Source organism: Equus asinus, chromosome 3 (assembly GCF_041296235.1).
Source record: "Equus asinus isolate D_3611 breed Donkey chromosome 3, EquAss-T2T_v2, whole genome shotgun sequence".
NCBI lineage: Eukaryota > Metazoa > Chordata > Mammalia > Perissodactyla > Equidae > Equus > Equus asinus.
This window is the reverse complement of record NC_091792.1, coordinates 151,165,215-151,186,159: the sequence shown is the minus strand read 5'-3', so window position 1 is coordinate 151,186,159 and position 20,945 is coordinate 151,165,215. Positions and strand designations below refer to the sequence as shown.

Below are 20,945 nucleotides of genomic sequence, written 5' to 3'. Positions count from 1 at the left end.
GCTCTTTAAATGACATGTTTAAGAAAAATAAAAGTGAAGACAGAATGGAGAAACTATTTTCAAAATGGATGTCTGATAAAGGACTTATATTAAAGAAGACCTACCACTCAATTAAAAGATGACAACCTAATTTTATTTTTTCAATTGAAGCATGATTGACATAACATTATATTAGTTTCAAGTGCACAATGTAATGGTTCAATATTTCTCTATATAACAAAATGATCACAATTTATCTTTTAAAGGAAAAATACATTAGATTTATTTTCTAATTTAACTTTTCACATAAAGTCCGTTTGCAACTATTTTATTATTTTTTTAAATTTTGTTTTTGTTTACAGATGTATAGCATTCTCTTTACTGAAAAATACATCACGGAGCTTGGATTTTCAATCACAATATTTCCCTTGAAAAACAAATAAGAAAATCGCTTTTCCTAGATATTCATGGCTTTATCAGGAGGATATGCGTGCATGTTTTCACTTCTTGATAAAATATTTATGAAGGGAAGAGATTCCCTTATCTATCGAATTATATACTCTAATTCAGCAAACGCTTTATCTTCTGGAACATGAGTTTAATTGGCAAATACGGGCTTGGGCAATTCTTGCAAGATTACTTCAGATTAAGATCTCCAAGGTTTTGCTTTTATGCCAATCTCTGCAAGAAAAGGAAAATCTGCTCAAACTTCCCCTAAAGTGTTTTGACTTTTTGCAAGCTGTGTAACAATGGCTTTATTCAAATTGATGCAAATTTGAAAAGCCCTTGACATTTTCCCTTAACCAGGCATTAAAAAAAAATTCCAAATAGCAGGTGTTGACTTTTATGCAACCAGCCATCAAATGAGCTGCTTCTTCTTCTTCTTTTTTTACTTCTTAAGTTTCCAGCAAACTCTGAACCCACTTTACAGTCTGGAGAAATAGGCCATTGATTCTGCAGCACATAAAACCAACTGAGTTTTTGCCCTGAAGTAGAGTGTTTGGCAGATGTTTCTGTGGCGATTTGAGGAGCATCCTAAAACAGATTGTCAAGGACACTCTGGAACAAAGACAGCTATAAATCAAATCCTCCCCTCTCCCTTTCTTGCCCACTTTCATCTATTGACTGTGAGATAATGACAACTGAAACTTTCTACAAATACCCTAAGCGCCATAAGGACTCACATTTACTGAAAAACCTGTAAAACTCCAACCTTGTGTTTAACAAGGTGGGAGGAGAAGGGGGAGGAGAAGTCTCACCAAGTTAGGAGTTCATAGACTTCATTACTGGAAACTTCCACTGTGTGAAGTTTATAGACTTGTGGTTTGATGCCTGTGCCTTTAAGTGCCTGGGTTTTTCTTGTTTTGTTTGTAATTTTCTTTGTTTTTGTTTTTTGGTAATGTTGTTGATTTTGGCTTTTTCCTAATATTTTAAGTCAGAGACTTTACTTTCTGCCTTGACTCACAATCGAAGGTCAAAGTGTGACTGCCTTCTCACTGTCCTGTGCATTTTCCTTGAAACTTCCAACTACTCCATTTCATTCCCATCTTTGAAGATTTGGGGAAGACCAACAATCTGGTTTAAGAAGGTGATTGCTTTGCACTGGTATTTTGTGCCAGATAATCATTTTTGGAGGGTCAGAAACCACTCTTCCTTCTCCCAGGCATTGGAGCCTTTCCAAAACTCAACTTCTAAGATCCTGACCATATTTTTCTCCTTTTTAAAAAAAGTTTCCAATGCATTTTATTTATGCAGTTCTTTCAAACACTCCCATTGCCTGATGCCATACTTACCTGGAGGCAGTCTTTGGGCAATGGGTGCGAGCTTGGGATTTGCTATCAAGCTGACCCATTCTTACTTCATGAGGATCACAACATCGCCATGAACCTGGTGCTGTTATGTCTCACACTTTATTAGTGTGGTGACATGAAGGTCAGAGAGTAATTATAGCACCAGCTTCATGGGGATGTTGTGAGAACCAACGAGAATGCACCATAAAATGGCACATATGCACTGGCTGAATGGTTACTGTTAGCTGAGCTCTTATTTATCTTCTCAGCTAACCAAAAGCTCCTCCAGAAGAGAGACACTATTAACTCTTCTACCCTCTCAGCCCCGAAGAATACCTTGCATATAATTCACACTCAACAAATAGTTGTTGAGTGAACGAATGACTGATGCAAAAATCCCAGGCTCAACTGCTTTCTTTTAATGACTGCTTAACTAGAGACCACAACACAGGTGTTTAATCTACACACATACCACCTTCCTCACCTGGTGTTCCACGTATTCTGCAAGACTCATTGCCCCCAGATCAACCTCCCTGATACTTCAGCTTGCCACGACTGCTGTTACCTCAGGATTTGACAGTCCTTTGACTACTGTCGCTGGTTTAGATCTATAAGGAAAAGATGTAGCATTTCCTAACTCAGAAGTCTTCAACAGGATACCCTTGTCATCAGGATAGAGTGCAGAATCCTCACTGTGGGATGCAGGGTTTCCTCCTTGCTCTGGTCAGCGTTCTCCTCTTTAGCTGCCTTATCTGCCACGACTCTGTTCATGCTCTTCCAATACTGTTCTATTTTTTTAAAAAAGTGCAAATGTTTCCCCCCTTTTTCTGTAATGTGTACAAGAAATTTTAATTTCTGATTTATTTCTCTCACTCTGCCACGACAGGAAGAACCGATTTTAGCTTCTGGTTGCAAACCTAGTTCTCTCTCTTTTTTTTGTTTTAAAGATGCCTGAATAAAGAATTCATATATCTTTGGAATGCCATTTCTTGTACACAGAATGCCTTTCTATCCTTTGCCCCCTAAAATGAATGTTAATGTTTAAAAAGCTGCTCAACCTTCATCTTCATTGCCAAGCTTTCTTGACAACACTCAGAGGGAATGACTTAGGCTCTCACTTCATATATTTCTTTTTAATTGCATGTTTTTCTCTGAATTGTTTGTGTTTACATGTGTATCTTGCTCCTACTAGAATGTGAGGTCTTGGTGGGCAGTGACAGTGTCAAATACCCTTTGTGATTCTAACACCTACAAAATGCTTGGCATATCAGAGGTACTCAGCCAGTGTGTTGATTCCTTGCTCTGATTTCAAAATAGTGGCAGGTCTCCCATTCATTCAGCAAACCAATCTCCAGCAATTCCAGAGCACTGTAAAGGATAATTTGATCATCTTTTAGACTCAAGCTATTATTGAGCCATTCATGAAAATGTGCTGATTAACAAGCCACCAAACTGGAAGAGATTGCTATTGATAAAACTCCTGTTAGCAAGTGGATTTTACAGCCTGGTGCCCTAAGGCATCTGCTTGGAATATCTGAGAGAGTCTTTGGAAGTGTGGATGATGGAACAATAAGCATTAGGAATGTGCTCAGCCGTGTTTTGAAAACTAAAAGTACAAGTGGAAATTGGCACTCAGCTGAACCCACACAGCTTTAAGATGCCAGTGGCATGATCTTGGGCTGCAAAACTATTCCCTGGGGGAAAATCATGCATGGAAAATGTCCTGGGATTGAGGAGGAGGAAGCTTCCTAAGGCAGTGTTGTGTGGTGAAAACAACACTGGCCTGAATGTGACACCAACAAGCTGTGTGATCTTCGGCAAACCTGATAAGCTCTCTGGGCTCCAGTTTCTTTATTTGTAACACAGGTCATTAGAACAATTTGCATTTTTCATATATTGATTAGACAAAACCATATATGAACTCCAACATATGAAATGGTTAAAACTGGTGGTTGCTCTGGTAAATTCTGGGATGGGGCCTGGAAACCCTGCTGAATTTGCACCCTCATTCCCAACCCCTTTCAGAAAACACCCTTGGAGCATCTCTAAGGAAGGTAAGGGTACCTGGGAACGCAGTTTTCAAACCAGTGGTCTACATCAAGCCCAGGTCACATGTACATCTAGTATTCTAAAATTTTGTGGTTCTGTCATTTAAAGTCATATTTCTGTAATAATAATTATAACAGTAACAGTAGCTATACAAACACAAGGGCGCACATGCATGCATACAAAATTCCTCACAGTTTACAAAATTATTTATATTTGCTACCGCCTTCAGTTTCACTGCTGTCTGGGGCAGAAGGTGTGGCAGGGATTGATATTCTCATTTCGCAAAATAAGATGCAGCAACGGATTGGCATTAAATAAGATGATGGCTATTGAGAGTCTTGACGTGGCTTCTGATAGGCGTTAAGTTGATGGCAATTTGGGGGAATTACAGGACATTGAGCACCTAAAGTATGCTGGGACTCTGTTAGGCACAGGGAACACAATAAAAGAAAAGAAGAGTCCTTGATGTTGAGATGCTTATGGTCTAGTGAGAATACATGCACATGGCAGAATTTCAATGTAACTGTTGTTTTAAAATACAGTTCAACCTAGGGTGCCACAAACAGAAAGAAGAGGGCCACGTAGCAGAGTGTTGGGTCAAGGAGTTGCTTTCTCAGGGAGATATTACCTGGCTTGATTATAAAAGGATTTCAAGTAGGGAAAACACCACGAGCAAAGACACTGAGTCTAAAGCAGCATGGTGACATGAGAGTGTAAAGTACAAGAGGAAAAGAGGTAGAAGTGGAAAGTGGAGTGGGAGATAGAAACCAGGTGTCAGGGTCCAGGATGCCGTGCTAAGAGATTGCACATTAAAGCTGATAGGAAGGATTTTAATTAGAAAGCAAAAAGGTCAGATTTTTATTTTATAAAGATTACCTTGGCTTTAACGTGTAGAAGGGGGTGGAGTTGAAAAGACTAAAGGTGAGGAGACAAAATTAGGAAGTGCTTGCAATAATCCAGGAGTGAGATTAAAAGGAGCCGGTTTAAAGCAATGATCATTGCTTAAAAGAAAACACCAAACCTCTTACTAGTGACCAAAAGAAATGAAACAATTTTAGTCATTTGTACTTCTTTCATAATTGTTCAGTATGTCCTTGTATAGGCTCCTGCCTACCTCTTTGCCCTCTCCCACCTTAGATCCTTAACTCATCATCATATGTCCAAATACAGTAGGAAAATATTTTTGCATACAGGTAAGAATTTAAGCGATCTGGGGATGAGATAGTCTTAAGAAGCCCTTGGGGAAAATGCAAAGGAGACTTATAAAGGATTTGAATAAATGCATACTTCAAATGTCAAAGATGCTGTGTGCAAAATTAAAATGAAATTACCTCATAAAGTATTTGCCATAAAAGTGCAAAAAGAAAATATTATTAGTGTCTAAATAGCTCATACAAATCAATTAGGAAAGTACTGAACCTCAAAAAAATCAATGGTCAAAGAAATTGAACACATTATGGAAGAAGAAAAAATAGCTAATAAATATAAGGACAACATTCAACCATACCAGTCTAACACAAATGAAAACTGAAGAAGCATGGAAAAATGTTTCCATTTCAAATTGCTATAGCTTTTTAAAAAGTCTACTATCACATACCGGTGTCACAGAAGGGACTGCAGTCTCATGTATGTATATATATATATATATATGTATATATATATATATATGTATATGAGAGAGAGAGAGAGAGAGAGAGACAGAATTTTAAAATAGTTTTATCTTTTGAACCATTAATTTCACTACTAGGAATCTATCCTAAGGAAATACTAAAGATGCAATGAATATTTATTCACAACAATGTACATTCCAACACTATTTATAGTGACCAAACTCTGAAGCAGTCAAAATATCTAAGAATAGATGGTTGTATAAATGAGTAATGGCTTAATGACAAAATGACAATTATGCAGTTTTTAAAACTTTAGCTTTTGAATAATTTTATCACGAAAATTGTCCTGCTGTGATGGCAAAGGAAGTAAGTTGTACAAAACTGCATATATGTTACCAATTCTGATTATGCATATGTGTATGTGTCTGTATCTGTGTGTTTGCACGCGTTTATAAATAACGGTACAGATTTGCATATATCTGAACCTCAAGATCACATCACATATTAATATATAATATTGCTGAAGAATGACTTAGAGTCATGTGTTTTGCAAAGCGTATTATACTTAGCTGACATTTTTAATTCCACATCACATAGTTTTTCTATTGTCAACCTATTATGCAAGGAAGTAACTTTCGAAAAGTAATGACTTTTTTCTTTGAAAACAAAAAAGCCATCATCCGGTGATATACGAAAATTCAATGAAACTTAGACTGCTAAGTTTGTTATATGGAGAGGTCTGTGAAACATGTGACTTTTGAGAGAAATGTGATTATGGAAAATCTCAGGAAGTTTACCCACAAATTTGGTGTCTATTGATCATGTATATTGTATAAACTAGAATGAAAACACCAAAATGTTAACAGTGGTGACATATGGGTTGACAGAGACAGAGAATCTCTCTTTTACTTTTATGATTCTGAATTTTCTTTGAGCATGTACTGCCTTGAAAACAGGAACGGAATATAGTGCTAAAGTTATAAAATTAAAGTCACACTCTACTGACCCGTTCAGACCTCCGGAGCTTCTCAAAGAAGACAAGGAAAAAGCAGAGACAAGCAATTTGGCTCACACTATAGTTTAGTTTTACTCTCTAGGCTGCGTCATTAGAAAGCCTGGAAAAGACTTCATTTTCAAATGGAGAGAACTCCGCAAGTCACTTTCCCTCCAATTAAACACTTTCCTCTCTTGCTATCACTTTCCTCAGTGCCTCCCCAGCCCCAAAAAACTTCCTATCCAACCCCTCAATCGTGACTCCAGCCACCCCAAGAATCTCTTACTTCCAGAAACTGATCATCTCCCTGCATTCCCGAGCAGGGCCTGCCTCACTGCAGGGCTTTTTAATTGAACTTGCTCTCAGCACTTGATATCTCTGTCTCCAGACCCTGATTATGCGTCACTTCATGAATAATCGCAGGTCAGGATGCCCTCTCTGCAGTCTCCCAGCCTGGCCTGTGATATTACTTGATCCTTCCTCACAGCAAGTCTGCAAAAATTTGGAATTTGCAAGCAATAATCAGTCAGCCAGGGTGAACTGAGGACATCCTTGATGCCAGGATGACTGTAGAGAGCAGAAAAACATCCTCCCCATACAGATCAAAGAATACCACCTCCCTAGAAAAGAAAAACAATTCAGGGAAAATGATCCATGCATTCATTTTGATTCAAAGCCTACTAGGTGCCAGTTACTAATTGCAATGACATTGCTAAATAAAAAGGACTGTATTTAATTATCACAACGACAGAGTAGAATAGATACAATTAGGTCTCTTCTTTACTGGTTAGAAAATTGAGGTGCAGAGGGTCTAAAAGCTTAGCCAAAGTCACAGACCTAGGAACTACAGCCAGGTCTCCTGACTGCAAAGGCGTGTTTTGTTCCAGATGGTGAAGTTCTGTAGGCAAAAAGCAAGGCCCCGAGTTAATGGAACACAGAGTTAAACTTGATATAAATGAGCAAAAACTCTCCCAAAAGACAGCCAGTTGTCCCCTGTACCAGATGCTAAAAAACATTCAGGGACAGAGAAAGAGTCGGGAAAAACCACTGGACCACACAACACAGGACCACTCTTCCTTTGCTCAGGGAAGTCACTTCATCTGGGTCCCAGTGTCTCTTCTAGCATCCAGCTCAAAGGCTACAGATGTGCTACTATATTCTTCTTCTTTTGTAACATGCTATTGAGCGGGCCTATTCCTGTATCTAAAGAACCTGTAGGCTGTTGTACTTTCCAAATATATCCAGATTCTGCCTCCTTTTCACTATCTCATTGCTTTAACCCTCATCCAAACCACCATCATTTAAAATCAAATCTAAAACTGGAAAAGTTATAAAAAGGTGCAGAACCACCTTGTTAAGATCACCTAACCTCCCCTGCAGCTTATCTAAACAGAACACTAGGAATGCAAAGAGATTGCGTTAGATCAAGAAGTTGTTCTTTGGGGAGAATTATGTGGCATTTTTCCTCCTCTTAATGTGTTTACTCCATGAAAACTTAGTAAAGATTGTTCAAAGAAATTACTAGCAGAAATTGGGCATGTGGTTGAGTTATTGCAAAAATGGCCCAATTTACCTTCTCTGTTCCCTTAATCCATGCACATCCACCCTTTTCAAACTTAGCAGCTCCCATCAAGAGGTGAAACATATCCCCCAGCCCTTGAATCTGGGCTGTCCTTATGATTAGTTTGGGCAATAGAGTCTGGCGGATTGACATTGTGCCAGGTCTCAAAAGGCTTCCATGCTTTCACTGGGAAAGCTTCCCAAATACCATGTGAATTACCTCATGCTAGTCCATTGGAGAATGAAACACACAGAGCAGAGCTGAGTCAGCCCAGTTGTCCTAGTGAAACATGTGGGAAATCCTAGACAACTCAGTAAAACGTTTTAGACTACCCATAACTGACTGCAGAAGCATGAGGGAGCTCAGAGTAATACCAGAAGAACTGCTTAACCGAGTGTGTTCAAAATTGCCTACCGGAAGAATTATGAGTTAAATAAATATTTAGCTAAGTCACTAAATATTTGAGGTTGTTACATAGAGTAGCCAACTGAGAACACATATGTCTAGAAGAAAGTGATCCTGGCATCTTACTTCTTGGCTGGTTGGGCTCAAGCAGAGCTGAAGAAACCCGTCAGCCAAGTAAGGTTTTGATGGTGGAAAAAAAGAGTATAGTGAGGAAGTTCTTAGGGATGTCTGACACATGACCCAGTAGTTGGAGGTGAGGTGTGGAAACTGGATGAGGAAACTATGCTCTGTGGACAGTAAAAGCACCAGCCTAAGAAGAGTGTAAAATTTGTTTAAAAGGAGTAGAAGATTAAGATTCTGACTGTGAGGATTCCTTAGATCATCTTAACAGTAATCAATAGATGACACAAAAAGTCTAGCTGTTGACACCAGTTTTGATGGAGGAAAGTCTAGAAGGAGAAAAGAGTGAAGGGGCTGGAAGAATGAATTTCATGTGGAGGGGCTGGTGCGCACAGCAGAAGAGACATCAATGCTTGAGCCAGAGGGGAGAGAGTGAAGATGTATAGAAAGGCAGGTGACTGTGTACTTAGGTGTTTGTGAGGTGAAGCAGGATGAGAATGAGGCAATTTATGTTTGATGGCTTTATTATCTCAGTGAACTAAGAGGAGGGCCATTTTGCCTGTGGGAAGTGGTTATTAACTGAGCAAAGATTCAAAAAAATGATGATGATTTGGAAGACTTTTTGGGAGTGGAACTTGACCATGAGCAAGTAAAATGATTTATGGGTGAAACTGAGGACCTGGCTATATTGGAGCGCCATGAACATTGTGTCATTTTCTCCATCATACTCTCTCCAGCTCTTAGCATTTCTTTCAATTGCCAAATTTTAAGAAGAAGAAGGAACACTGGGAAAAATGAAGACTTGGGATGCCGATAACCATGTGTGGCAAAAGACAGGGATATCATGGAATTCAGGCTGTTTTTAAAAAAAAAAAAAGCATTCAGATGACCAAAAATGAGTTCCATCTTGGTCAGTGAATTTCCTAAGATTAGAACGACCTGACAGATTGAAGAAAGTAGAGAGATAAAAGAGGTAAAGGACTATTTGAGTCAAGGGACAGAAGCAGTGGGTTTAAGAAAGTGGGAAAGTTGTAAGGCACGCAGATTGAGCAAAGTCTATTTCCATGGACTAGGTAGCATCAGAAATAACATTAAATCACAGCAGATCATTGCCCAGGGATTTACTTATTTTTCTACCATTTTACCCTGAAGGAACTGAAAAGAAAGTAGAGGTAAAGAGGAAGGCTCCTCTGTTAAAATTAGAAATGTGTCAACCACCTCAAGTAAGGCTGTCGCTTTGGCTTTAGGGAAAGGCATTATTACTTTGGCCGTGAGGGTTGATCTCAGTGGAGGTAAAATAGATTATAAGTTGACAAATAGTATCTCCCAAAATAAACATGAGGCTTGTTGCAGCCTGTGTACCTAATAGCTTAACATGAAAAGCTCCAGTTAATGGAGAATAATTTCACAGCTTCTGGAGACAGCCTCACGACCTTGGTCAGTCTCTTTAAAGTTTCTGAGTGTTAATTTCCATATCTAAAAAATGAGGCTCATAATACCTATTTGGAAAGATCATAAAGGCATTTAATGGCAGAACATATATAAAAGTGTCTAGCAACATGCCTGAGATCTGATAGACTCTTTTTAAAATGTTAATTCCTTAGCTAGAAGTGCAGAGAAACTCACTCAAGAGGCTTCCTGCTTCTTCAGAGATTCAGGACCCAGAAGAGGGAAGCATCTTTTTACTGGTCCCCATGATAATGCAATATACCACCAAGTCTCCCCAGCCATAAAGTAAGGGTAATTACCTTTGTTCTCAGATTCTCCTGGGGTTAATATGTGAGAATCAATGCCAGATATGAATGTGCATTGGCAATTGTCAGGCAATATGTGCTAAATGTAATTTACTTATTATTATTCATTCATTATTCCTCTCATAAACATTTTTGAGATCCTGATATGGACCAGGTACCAGGTTAGATGTTGAGTGAGCAAAATTGTTCTTGCCTTCATGGAATCAGTAGGTAAAACATGAAATAATCATACAAAAAGGCACAGACTTTCAATTGGGCAAAATGCTATGCAAAAGAAGAGTGGTATGCTATGGAGGTGGGAGAAGTTAGCTTTATCAGGGAGGCCACAAAATGTTTCTGAAGAAAGTGATGTTTGAGCTGAAATCTCAAAGATAATTATATTTACATTGGAGCAAAAAGAAAAAAGAAGAAAGAGAGAACAAAGAGTACAACTGCTTTATATCAGGGGGGCAGTAAGGCTGGTAGGGAAAAGTGAAAGAATTCCAGTGTCTCTGGTGCCCATAGATCAAGGAGAAGATGGTGGACAATGCACTTGAGGGGGTAGGCATGGTCTTTTAAGTCATAGTAAGAGGTGTTATCTTTATCTTCTCAGTTATGAGATATGTCTGAAAATCATTAACTGGGTAGCTGGGGAGTGCAAGTGGATATAAGTTTTGAAAATTTCACTCTGGCTGTAGCTGGATTTCCAAGGATGGATGGTTGATGGTAAATCAGTTAGGAGGCTTTTGGTAATAGACAGTAGTTAAGTTGGACTTGTGGGATGATTTGTGCAATGATTAGGAGGAAAAATTGATCATATTTGTTAATGGATTATTTATAAGAGTTAAAGAGAGAAGTCTACATCAGAATGATTCCTAGATTTCTGGCTTTCTTAACCCAGCAGGTGGTTTAGCTTTATAGAGGAATAAAGAACAGTAAAAGAGGTCCATGTTTGTAGGGGAATAATGAAGTAGTTCATTTTGGAACATAGGACTGAAGTTCATTTAACAAATACAAGAGGACACGTCAAGTAAACATTTAGATGTAAGGGTCATGATTTGAGAAGGGAGCTATGCACTTTGAAACATATATATTAGTGAATTATCTGAGCATAGCCAAAGCCAAGAGTATGGACAGGATGGACAGGATCTAACTCTGCTAAGGGAGTTAGAGTGAACAAAAGAGAATGAGTGCCTGAAATTGAATATTGAGAAACTATTGGTGAAATAAAAGAATAAAAACAAAGCAACAAGGCAGAGATGAAACAGATAAAGCAGTATACAGTTCCTGAGAACACTATAGAGGATAAGAGGTGAGAAGATTTTATACAGAAGTCACAGTTGACAGGGTCGAATGACACTGAGAGGTTAGGTAAGAGGGAGATTGTAAAGGAGTACCATTTTGTTTCTTGAAAGCGACTAATAATAGACTATGTATGGAGAGACAAGGAGCGAAACTGGTGGGGATTTTATTAGATGACCTTCTGTATTAGACTCCATTTCTATCACATACACACATGCAATGACCATCCATTCATCAAACCACATCGCCAGTCCCTGGCAATAGGGCCAGAAATCAATATTTCAGATTAAAGATCGACCACAATTTTTTCTGGAACAATACTACATTTCTCTTACACTAAAATAGTCATTGGACCAAAAAATTTGTTGAACAATTGAATGAATCACTGAAAGAAAAGAAGAGCAGGCATCTATAGCTCACTATCCATGATCAAGAATGACATGATAATTCCACACCAGAGAAGACCAGAACCTTGCTGACCACCAACTGCTTCCTCAGACTGCACCCAAGCTCAGCTCATTCCTTTATCGTAGACAGAAAAGCACTTAAACGTCTTATGACATTTTTACTCGTTAACTCCCACCAAAGCTGCATTGCAAAAATTATTCTTTTTTTCTGCTTGTTTCATCTGCCTTTTCTCTTCTCAGCTCTTAAATATTGTTTGTTCTTCCTAATGCTGCTAATAATCTCCTATTTCTTTGGCTCAATTTATAAAACTAATTTGACCCTCATATAAGACAATATCATTAACAAAACTTCCTCAACACCAGACCTTATGGACTAAGAAACTGATATGAATTTGAATTCATATTTCCAAAATATCATTAATTATAATGGAAATCTATTCCCCAAGGTGGCTGCACATGAAATTTTTGCATAATTAAAGTCAGTTTTGCTCTGACTTTCAGACTCACAGTATTATTACTGTGAATACATTCTCAGAAGCTGTGGTTAAAAGAGGAGAAGGAGGAAATCCTGATGGTTTTTCAGGCTCCTGCCCTGTTTTGAGTATCAGAGAAAGTTGGACACTGAAAGAAAACAGTAAAAAGAGTAAATAACAAAGCACAGTGGGAAGAGATCAGTATGAGATATAAAGGTGACAGTAAAACCCAATGCTAAATTAAATTCTATTTTGGCTACAGTAATGAACAGAACTGGCATTGTATAATGCCAATTTAATGTTGTGCAGTAAAAGCTAAAAAGAATCTCCCAGAAAATAAACCAAAAGAAGAACAGATAAAAATTATGGTAAAGAAAATAAGAAGTTTGGAAAAGAAAGAACAGAAATTTAATCAAAAAGAGAATAGTGGAATATTGGAAGTTGCCTTAAGATCAATAAGAAATTAAAGTTTTCTAGAAGAAAGAATATCTATGAATAGAAAGCTAAAATCTCATTACATTCTAAGAAAATACAATGAATAGAGCACTTTCTGATCACATTAAAAACTATTTTAAAAATCAAGAAAAAAATTCCATAATGCTTCAGGCAGAAATGTAGGTTACTTCTATAGAAATATAAACAATGTCTCAGACTTACCATCTGTGACAGTAGAGAGCAGAAAATAACAGAGCAACACCTGGTGAATTTTCATGGAAAACGGTCACAATCCATGAATCCTTTATCTCGACAAGGAATCTTTTATAAAGGAAGCACAGAAAATCAATCTCCTAAATGAAAGGACTAAGAGATGGCCCTCTGGCTCATTCTTGAAAAAAAAAATCATTTAATCAGTACTCACAACAACCAATACAGGAAACAAAATTACTAAACTAAGACAGGGAAAATTGTATAAAATGATTGATGTTCAATTTTCTATTGTAAAAATTATGGAAAATCAGATGTTTGCACACATATTTTCTGCCAAAAATGAGGCTTTTATAATAGCATGAAAACGGAAAGAATCTTTCACACTAGGGAAATTCATATGAGTAGAATTGAACAGTCACTAAATATAATGTTTGAAAGAGATTCTAATGACATGGGAAAATATATATGATGACATGACAAAAAATATAAATACAGAGGATCTAAATATGTATAAGCAATTTGACTTTGACTGTGAAAAGAAAAGAGATGTAGATGAGACAGAAAAAACATATGTGATTATGATGCAGTTGAGAAACAGAGCAAGGCCAATGTAGATGGAGAATAGAAAGTAAGGAAGAGTTCCAGTTGGAACACTTGCACACTGTTGGTGTGAATGCAAAATGCTGCTCCCACTGTGGAAAACAGTATGGTGGTTCCTCAAAAAATTAAAAATAGAACTACCATATAATCCAGCAACCCCATTTCTGGGCATATACCCCCAAAAATTGAAATCAGGATCTCTCAATACTTTCTTCTTCGTGTGCTCATGCTACTCCTTTAATTAAGAAGTTGAGTCTTACTCCTTTCCTCTTGAATCTAGGCTGGTCTCAGCAAATTGTTTAGCCAACAGAATGCCACAGAAGTGGCATTTGGGACTTCCAAGACTAAATGTGAAGAATCCTGAAGTTTATGCTTCAGACCTTGAAACACTCACTTTGGGGTATGCTACCTGCTATGTAAGTTCAACTACCCTGAGGATCTAATCTACCATGTTGTGAGGAAACTCAAACTAGCTGGATGAAGAGTCTGCATGGAGATAGAGTGATTCCCTGACCATCCCCAGTTGATCCAGCTATCCCAGCTGAAGAGCCAAACATGTAAATGAAGAAGCCATGTTGGACTTTAATACTAATAAATCTTTTATATGACTCAGCTGCTATATGACTGCAATTGTATGAGAGACACAAAGCAGTAAGTGCTAACTTAAATCCAGTCAATCCACAGAACCATGAGAAGTAATAAGTTGTTGTTTCAACTTGGTGTGGTTTGTGATGCAGCAATAGCTAATCTAAAGACACACAGAGAAAGATCAAGAGAGGTGAACAGAGGACTACATCACACAAAAGAGCTTCTGCAAAGCAAAGGAAACCATGAACAAATGAAAAGACAACCCACCAACTGGGAGAAAATATTTGAAAATCATTTATCTGACAAGGGGTTGATCTCCAAAATATATAAAGAACTCATACAACTCAATAACAACAAAGTAAACAACTCAATCCAAAAGTGGGCAGAAGATATGAACAGGCATTTTTCCAAAGAAGATATACAAATGGACAACAGACACATGAAATGATGTTCATCGCCACTACTCATCAGGAAAATGCAAATCAAAACTACAGTGAGATATCACCTTACACTAGTCAGAATGACTATAATTACCAAGACAAAAAATGACAAATGTTGGAGAGGATGTGGAGAAAATTAAACCCTTGTACACTACTTGAGGGAATGCAAACTGGTGCAGTCACTATGGAAAACAGGATGGAGATTTCTCAAAAAATTAGAACTACTATACAATCCAGCTATGCCACTACTGGGTATTTATCCAGAGAACTTGAAATCAATGATCTAAAGAGATTTGTGCACCCCTATGTTCATTGCAGTATTATTCACAATAGCCAAGATGTGAAAGCAACCCAAGTGCCCTTTTACAGATGAATGGATAAAGAAGATGAGGTATATATATACAATTGAATACTAATCAGCCATAAAAAAGACAAAATCATCCCCTTTGCAACAACATGGATGGACCTTGAGGGTATAATGTTAAGCAAAGTAAGCCAGACAGAGAAAGACAAATACTGCATGATTTCAATCATATGTGGAAGACAACAAATACATGGATAAAGAGAACAGGTTAGTGGTTACCAGAGGGGAAAGGGGTTGGGGGGGGTGGGTGAAAGGGGTAAAGGGGCACATACGTATGGCGAAAGATAAAAATAAGACTACTGGTGGTGAGCATGATTAACTCTATTCAGAAATTAATAGATAATAATGTACACCCAAAATTACACAATGTTATAAACCATTAGAATGTCAATAAAATTACTGGAAAAGAATAAAAAGAGAAGCTAACAGAAAAATATGATCCCTGAAAAAAATCCAGATAATCTGAGGAACAGAGGAGAACTTATAAACAACCCTGGTGAATATCTTCAAGAATATTAGGCAATATATTGTACCCAAAAAAAGCAGAAAGAAACAAAGCTGTGGATAAATTAGAAAGGGACAATTAGAAAATTAGAAGAAAAAACCCCATGGAAATTACAAATATAACTGACAAGGGAGATGGCCTGGTGGTGTAGTGATTAAGTTCACACATTTGGCTTTGATGGCTCTGGGTTTGTGGGATTGGATTCTGGGCATGGACCCACACACTGCTCAACAAGCCATGCTGTGGCGGCATCCCATATACAAAATAGAGGAAGATTAGCACAGATGTTACCTCAGGGCCAATTTTCATCACCAAAAATATATATATTTATTTATTTATTATTATATTATATATAATATAATTAATTATTGTTAATTATTATTTAATTAATATAATTAAATAATATATAATTATATATGTTATAATATATGTCATATAATATAATATATATGATATATATTATATTATGTATTTTTATATATATAATTGTCAAAACAAAACAGTCAATAAAGAGTTGAAAATTAGGAAGAGTAAATTCCTCTTCTACAAATAATAAAAATAGAAAGAAACATAAAATGAGAGAAGTGAAACCATAGGCATCACTCCTAAAGTCCAATATATGACTGAAAGGAGTTCTAGAATGAGAAATCACTGAAAACAGAGGACAGGGAATTATTCAAGGAATAATAGAACATAATTTACAAAAGCTGAATTCACATTTAAAAGAAGCCACTGATTACTCAGTATAATGAAGGAAATCAGCAAATGACCCTCATTTGGTGCTTCACTATAAAATTTACAAACACTGAGGACAAAAAGATCCTGGAAGTTACCTAAAAAAGAAACAAGATTGACATCAGCCTTTGATGAGCAAGAGTGAGTGCTTAAACACACACAAAAAGCAGTGCTTCCAATATTTCCTTGAGTTCTTTTACGAAATTTACCATATTTCATTGAATCTAATACACCATTAACTTTAACAAACTTTGTTATTTTATATACACTAAAAAGTGCATAAGAAAAACCAATAAAATTGAAAAATGCCATTGTTTGATAAGTTGCATCTTGGTTTCAGATATTAAAATATTAAAAGATACAACTTAGAATCAATACAATTTGATATTCAAGAATTACCTCTGAAAATGCTTTAAATCGCCTTTCTAGTTCTGGATATATAGTTTTGCATATTTACCATGCAGGATAATTTTTATGTATTCTAAAGTTTGAGAACCACAGAGCTAGAATAAATGGAAAAGCTTATATGGAGATATCTGGGTTATAAAATGATTCATCTTTTAAAGTATTCATGGAGAATACATAAGAAATTCTAAATTTATTCTGCTTTTCTGTAGGGTCTATTCTATTCTGCTTTTAATACTAAGCATATATAACTTTGTTGATAATAACATACTTGTTATTGAGAGGATTAAGGAGCTGCATCCTGGAAGGATGGTGGATGTTAGGGTCTGAAGTTGACATATGTGAAATGTGGATTTGATGTGGCAGTTCATTACCCAACCAAACAAATATTTATTTTTGAAGGTAGCAATGATTAAAATACTTTTCAGTCAACTCTAAAAGTTGACTTCCTTTAAGCAATTTTTTGCTAAAATACCTGAAAATATACTCCAGCAAAACCAAGAAGAATGTGGACCCCAGGGTAGTGCATCCAAGCTGAGAGAGCTTGTGAAGAAAGTCCTAAAAAGATACCTATGGAACAGGGCTTGAAGACTTAGTCTTTATTAAATAGAAATAGGGAGGGGATCCTTGAGAAGGAGGGCTCTGGAAAAAAGAGTAATCTCAAAAGAACAGATGATATAATGAAGATTTAATCAACAAACAAGCAAAGAGCTATGTTTAAGTTCAATAATTTAGGAAAAATAAATAGATCAAAGCAAGTTGCAACATGTAGTAAAATAAACACTAAACAAGAAAGGGAATGAATCATAGTTTATTGACTCTATGATATTTACACCATGATAATGATGTAAACTATTCATTGTTAACATTTAGAATCAACATATAGATGAAGCAAGGAAGGTGATTACAGATTAGGATGTAGTGGTACCAATTTTGATATTGAAAAAACAAAAATAAATATAAGGAAAGCTGGAAAGTGGAAGCAGAAAGAAGGATGAAGGAAAGGGAAAAATATTAATATTCTTACCATTCGGGTGAGGAGTCAAGAGACACATTTAGATTTAATGAATAAGAAGTGAAGTTGCAAAGTATTCATAAATTGACAAAGAAAACCAATAGACCAACTGAAAATTGGGAGAAGGAGCTGAGAAAAGTAGAGATGGGGTTAAAGGAGCTGGACCAATATCAATCACAGTAGAGTATATCTAACGTTGATAAACCAAAAGAGAGCAATATAAAAACAATAACTAGCTTTGTACTTCCTTAGGGTAGGACTAGAAATGAGGAAGAGTCTGGGAGGGAATAGCTGCATTCCATTATAAACACTATTTTACTGTTTTTGTCCTCATTTTTAAGCCATGTGCATATATTACCATGGGAAAATTTTCTAAACATCAAACTCAGAAGGTTGAGAAAATTCTGGTTCCATGGAGAGGGGATCACACTGGGGTAGGAGGCATGTGAGAGAGTCAGAACAGCTGCCCAGTGCTCCTGGCTGAAGATCAGGGAAAAGAGAATGCAGAATGCCTTAAGGACACCATCAGTGCTGTCAAGGTGACAGGTGGGAGGATAAGAAGAGGAGCAAGAGCAAGGCAGAGATCAGGAAATGAAAGAGATTTGTGACTTGAATCAAATGTACTAGGTTTTGGAGTGCTGTCAATCTGAGAGACTCTTTCTTTGAAAACACCTCCATGCACCTGTGGTCTGAGAACCACAGAAAGATAAATTTCAGGCTTATCAAGGGAGCTCTAGAATGAAGAAGACACTCTCAAGAAATTCATTGGTTGGGGCATGCTTTGTCAATCCTTCATGCGAATCTAAGCATTCCCGATGCTCCCAGTGCCCCAGGTCTGCTGATGAGGAAGACAGAACTTGGCCTGGTTCTGTAACTCAGTGACACCATGGGCTGGTTTCAATAGGTCACAGTTATGACTATTTGCATTGGTAAATCCAATTTTTCCTCAAGTTCCACTGAAACCTCACTGTGGTCCTGTCTATAGCAATCCTTCTTTAATGCCCCATTAGTTCCTCTGTTCCTTGGGGAAGAATAAGATGGCCAACTGTCCAAGTTTGCTCAGGACTGCGCCAGCGTTTTAGTATTAAAAGTCCTGTGTCCAGGGAAACCCCTCAGTTTCAGAGAAATGAGGATGGTTGGCACCCCAAGGAAGAAATCCAGGCAACTCCTTGCAGGAGAGATAATGCCACAGGGTGAAAATCCATATCGCAGAAAATGCTTGTTGTTCCTTGTGATTTCATTTTATCCCCACGAGCCTGTGCAGTAGAGGTGACATGGCTTATGCCCCCCCCCCCATTTTATGTGGGAGTCAATTGAGGCCAAAGACATTAATCATCTGTGAATAGTCACAAAGAAATTTGTTGATATGGCATTTTATTCTAAGTCTCTTGACTCCATATCTCATGTGCTGTCCCATATATAGAGTTACAGATCTGCTTCCTAGTTAATAATGGTAATAAATATGGTTCACTATCTCATCCTCTTATCAGTAAATGATGTTATCAGCCTCGTGTTAAAGATATGGAAATTGAGGTGCAGAGAGTTTAAGCATCTCATATAGGAACACACAATGAATTAGTATTATTCAAGATTGAACCCATATTCCTCTGATACTATGCCCTAGCTACCTGAGCAAGGAAAATATGTGGTTCTCTTAATCTTCACGAATTCCTAATATGGCTCCTCAGAACTCCAACCTACTTTTTCAATTTTATTCCCCATTAGTTCCTTCCCATGGATCCTATGTTCCAGTTGAACAGGTACACAGCAGAACTTCTAGCCTTGTCCATTTTGAACCTACCTGGGGAGATGAGTTTTTATCGCTCTGGTTGTAAATACATCTTCAATGTCCTGTTAGTTACTGATTTGTCTTCGAAATTCAGTTTTTCTTTTTCAATATAAGGCTGGAGTCATATTCAAGTTTGGACTTTAGTTGAAAAATCTATGAAAATTCTTTCATTAATCCTTTTTAATTCTGTCTGACCACTATACACATAAATTTGTGCGTGTATGTATATATTTTTTTCTGGAAACATAATGATTTGGGTGTTAAAAGATCCATTTTTGAAGTCTTTTTCAGTTTAATTTAGTTTACTCTATTTCCTACCAATTCTCCTTCAGCAGAGCTATCTTTCAAAGCAAGAAAAAACTACAACAGAAAATATGGAGTCATTAGATCCAAATCAAAATCTTAAAAAAAGTAAAAGTCACATGTCTACAAACTAGAGGGAGGAATGCAAATATTGTGGCAAAGACTAGAATACTTCTTTTCTTCCTGGCACATAGCTAAGTACATTCCCTGGCCCGCCCTAGAGTTGGCTGTGGCCGCATGGCTGAGTTCCGGCCCAGGCCAGGAGCCACACCAAACCAAGGACCTGAGAGGCAGTAGCTCAGTTAATCTCCACAGTTCACCTATGAAATTCATATCAACCACATCTTGAAAATGAGGAATCTGAGTCTCCCCCAAATTAAATAATTTGTGAAGATCTCAAATCAGCATCCAGGAGCACAAGATCTTGATTTCAATATTAACAGACTATTCAATTGTCAATACAGAAAATCAAAAGAATTTACAGACCATCTACTAAATGCAACTGGAGAGTTTAGCAACTTTGCTTCAAACTACGTCTTCACATGCCAAAATAAACAACTAGAAAAGTGATACTATTTTCAATCAAACACAAATTATAAAGTGTCTAGAAATTAAACTAACACAAGATGATCAATTTTTGTAGAAAAATGTGAAAACATTATTGCTATAAATTAAACAAATAATTTGTTCTTGAACAGTCTAAACCCAACACACACTCCAGTTTAAGAGAGAAAGGAGACATTAACAGACACAGAGACAGAGACAGGGGAGAGAGAGAGAAAGAGAGGCTGAAAGGCAGACAGAAATATGGTCTCTGTAAAGTTGCACAATATTGATAATCAGGTCAGTTATTGAAAGGCTCTCAAGCAGGAAGAGGCGTGAGAACAGAGCTCGGGACACATGTAGGTAATGTTTGTATATGCTGCTACTTAGGCTGAAGGGGGCCTTTTCAGAACCCAAGGGGCAAATAGAAAGCAGTAAGATGTTCATAAAAATGAGGCTTAGTAGCTTTGTGCCAGGACTGAGCACTGAGTCCGTGGTTCCTCCATAGCCAGGGATTCTGAAACATTTTTTTTCCTGTTTTATTGAGAAATAATTGACATACATCATTGTATAAGCTTAAAGTGTAA

At 37.2% G+C, this 20,945-nt stretch overlaps 1 long non-coding RNA gene across 35 annotated transcripts in view; it reads right to left on the bottom strand.

Moving 5' to 3' along the window:
* The window catches only part of LOC123284789 (uncharacterized), a 471,184-nt gene that overhangs the window by 149,421 nt on the left and 300,818 nt on the right, over positions 1 to 20,945 (bottom strand). For 3 of the 35 annotated variants that reach the window (XR_011502332.1, XR_011502334.1, XR_011502335.1), the window contains one exon: positions 116 to 3,137. The exons of 31 other annotated variants lie outside the window; for them this stretch is intronic. This is a non-coding gene — a long non-coding RNA (uncharacterized lncRNA). Of the gene's footprint in view, positions 1 to 115; positions 3,138 to 20,945 lie in introns of those variants that run through there. One more of the 35 variants, XR_011502333.1, reaches the window with a different exon arrangement.